The sequence below is a fragment of the Meles meles genome, chromosome 9 (assembly GCF_922984935.1).
Source record: "Meles meles chromosome 9, mMelMel3.1 paternal haplotype, whole genome shotgun sequence".
Taxonomy (NCBI): Eukaryota; Metazoa; Chordata; class Mammalia; order Carnivora; family Mustelidae; genus Meles; species Meles meles.
The window spans coordinates 34,346,764-34,350,358 of NC_060074.1; the positions used below are offsets into that span (position 1 = coordinate 34,346,764).

Below are 3,595 nucleotides of genomic sequence, written 5' to 3' on the forward strand. Positions count from 1 at the left end.
TTGGACCTAGAATTGACTGCACTTACAGATGGCTGGGTGACTAAGTGTGGGAGGGCAAGGCATCCTAAATGACCCTTAGGTTTTGGGTTTTAGCGACTGGGTGAATATTTGTAACATTTACTGAGGTGACATTTACTTGGTTTGGGGATCAGAGGGCCATATAGGCTGGGTTTGGGCCCCCAGGACATGTCAGGCTTTATGGGCAGGTTGCACACTTAAAAGTCTGGTAATGACTCGCCATCTTTTGTTTCCCCGAGAAACAATATGTAAATACTGCCCTCACTCCCTTTTGTCTGGGCTGCCAACATGTCATCCAGACTGAGGAAGACCCAGAAACTTCAGGGCCACGTGAGCCACGGCCATAGTCCCTATGGGCAAGCACCGGAAGTCCCCAGGAGGCCTGGGTCATGCTGGTGGCAGGCATCACCGCAGGATCCACTTTGACAAATATCACCCACAGTTTACCTTGGGAAAGTTGGTATGACGCATAACCATTTAGAGGAACCAGAGCTTCTGCCTGACAATTAACCTTGATAAACCGTGGACGGTGGACCTTGGTCAGTGGGCAGACATGGCGGAGTGCTGCCCAAAACAAGACAGGAGCTGCTCCTATCATCGATGTGGTATCATGGGTCTACTACAAAATTTTGGGCAAAGGAACGCTCCCAGAGCAGCCTGTCATTGTGAGTGGCATTGTCATTCAGTAAAAGAGCTGAGGAGAAGATTAAGGGTATGTGTTTGTGTCTTGGGGGGTTGGGAGACTGTGTCCTGGTAGTTTGAGGGAGGTTCATTAAATGCTAATAAGCGCTTTTTTTTTTTCACTTTTTCAAAATTTCTTTTTGGCGTAACAGTATTCATTGTTTTTGCACCACACCCAGTGCTCCATGCAATACGTGCCCTCCCTATTACCCACCACCTGGTTCCCCAACCTCCCACCCCCCCCACCCCTTCAAAACCCTCAGGTTGTTTTTCAGAGTCCATAGTCTCTCATGGTTCATCTCCCCTTCCAATTTCCCTCAACTCCCTTCTCCTTTCCATCTCCCCATGTCCTCCATGTTATTTGTTATGCTCCACAAATAAGTGAGACTATATGATACTTGACTCTCTCTGCTTGACTTATTTCGCTCAGCATAATCTCTTCCAGTCCCGTCCATGTTGCTACAAAAGTTGGGTATTCATCCTTTCTGATGGAGGCATAATACTCCAACGTGTATATGGACCACATCTTCCTTATCCATTCGTCCATTGAAGGGCATCTTGGTTCTTTCCACAGTTTGGTGACCATGGCCATTGCTGCAATAAACATTGGGATACATATGGCTCTTCTTTTCACTACATCTGTATCTTTGGGGTAAATACCCAGTAGTGCAATTGCAGGGTCATAGCGAAGCTCTATTTTTAATTTCTTGAGGAATCTCCACACTGTTCCCCAAAGTGACTGCACCAACTTGCATTCCCACCAACAGTGTAAGAGGGTTCCCCTTTCTCCACATCCTCTCCAACACATGTTGTTTCCTGTCTTGCTAATTTTGGCCATTCTAACTGGTGTCAGGTGGTATCTCAATGTGGTTTTAATTTGAATCTCCCTGATGGCTAGTGATGATGAGCATTTTTTCATGTGTCTGATAGCCATTTGTATGTCTTCATTGGAGAAGTGTCTGTTCATATCTTCTGCCCATTTTTTGATATGATTATCTGTTTTGTGTGTGTTGAGTTTGAGGAGTTCTTTAAAGATCCTGGATATCAACCTTTTGTCTGTACTGTCATTTGCAAATATCTTCTCCCATTCCACGGGTTGCCTTTTGTTTTGTTGACTGTTTCCTTTGCTGTTAACAAGCGCTTTTCTAAATAAATAAATAAATAAATAAATACAATACAATACAATACAATACAATACAATACAATACTGCCCTCAATGGCCCTGGCATTGTTTAAGGAAGGGCTCTACAGATTGTAGCTCTTCTTGTACTTGGAGAAACAAGGCAAATCCAGTTATCATTAGCATTTTTCAGACAAGGAAAAGCACATAGCACTAAACTAAGGGAACCCAGAGCTTCACAAGTTACACAGTTCACCACTGAATCACCTACCCCAGGATATGATGCTAAGAAAACTTTGGGGAGTTGTTTTGACTTCTTTATTAATGAATTTTTAAAAAATTTTATTTATTTATTTATTTATTTTTAAAGATTCTATTTATTTATTTGAGAGACAGAGATCACAAGTAGGCAGAGAGGCAGACAGAGAGAGAGGAAGGGAAGCAGGCTCCCTGCTGAGCAGAGAGCCTGATGTGGGGCTCCATCCCAGGACCCTGGGATCATGAGCTGAGCTGAAGGCAGAGGCTTTAACCCACTGAGCCACCCAGGTGCCCTTTATTAATGAATCTTAAATTAAAATATAACACACAGACAAGAAAGTGTAAACATCACACATATGCAGCTGGGTGAGTTATCAAAGCAGGCACACCAGTAAATACCCCTCAGGTCAAGCAGTGGCACATTATTGGTACCCAGAAGCCCAATTTATGCCCCCTCCTAATCACTACCCCATCTACCTCCCCAGAGGTAATTGCTCTCTTGACCACTAATACTACAGTTAAATTTTGCCTGTTTTGAACTTACTATAAATGGAATTATAGGAATTTTTGTTTTTGGACAAAAGTCTGCCTTGTTTTACAATGCTTGAGTCATTCAATGGGAAGTAGAACATCTTAGTGGAAATTGTCTATAAATTTTGCAGAGAAACCCCCGTGCCCATGGAGTGTGCAGGTTTGGAATAACATTTCCTAGAGTCCACCAGTAACAGGTGGTGCCTCTACCTGGAGAGAAAGGAAAATTATGTAAAAAGGAAATTCTAAAGGAGACATTTTTGAGCCTGCCTGAATAGAACAAAGGACAAAAAAATGCCAGATGGAATTTAAAATGCGGAAAGTGGGAGGTCAGCTCACTGTTAAGGACAAATTATAATGGGCAAATGTAAGGTAGGACTTTTACAGAAGAATGATTTTCTTAGGATGGTTGGGGTAAGGGACCATTTGGAGTGGTCCCCTATTATATCCATTTGCAAAACCACAAGAGCAAGCTCCTAAAAGCCAATAATATGGAATAAAACTATATAATATAGTCTGTTTTATGTAATACAATAAAAAAGATTAAGGGATGGTACAAGCTTGCAATTGCCAGCTAATTACAAGCTGCATGAGTGATGAAAGGGACTTTATGATCTGACGCCTGCAGTTTACAGAAGCCCAGACTAGTTAAATGATTAGAGGCACAGTTGGCTAGGGCATACCCTGAGAAGGGCAGAGCTGGGGCCAGAGCCTCGGTTTTGAGGACGTTCAGGTCTTCTGGACTATATTCCTTATGGAGTCAAGATGTATATATGAAGGTCGGAGATCTCAGAAGGATCATATTCAAGGGATATTTTGCATAATAGTCATTCTTCTTTCCCAGAAGACTATGGGACACTGGTAGTGGAAAATTTGGTAGCGGGGGTGACTGCACTCACATGCACCAGGAATAGAATTATTCTTTCTTCTCCCTGGATGCTCTTTTCCCATTTCTTCAAAAGCTGGCTCTACCTCATCCTTCAACCT

General features: G+C 42.8%; 1 pseudogene; it reads left to right on the forward strand.

The window, feature by feature from the left end:
* The first annotated feature begins 306 nt into the window (after nt 1–306).
* LOC123950392 lies at nt 307–780 on the forward strand (annotated as a pseudogene).
* The last annotated feature ends 2,815 nt before the right edge of the window (nt 781–3,595 follow it).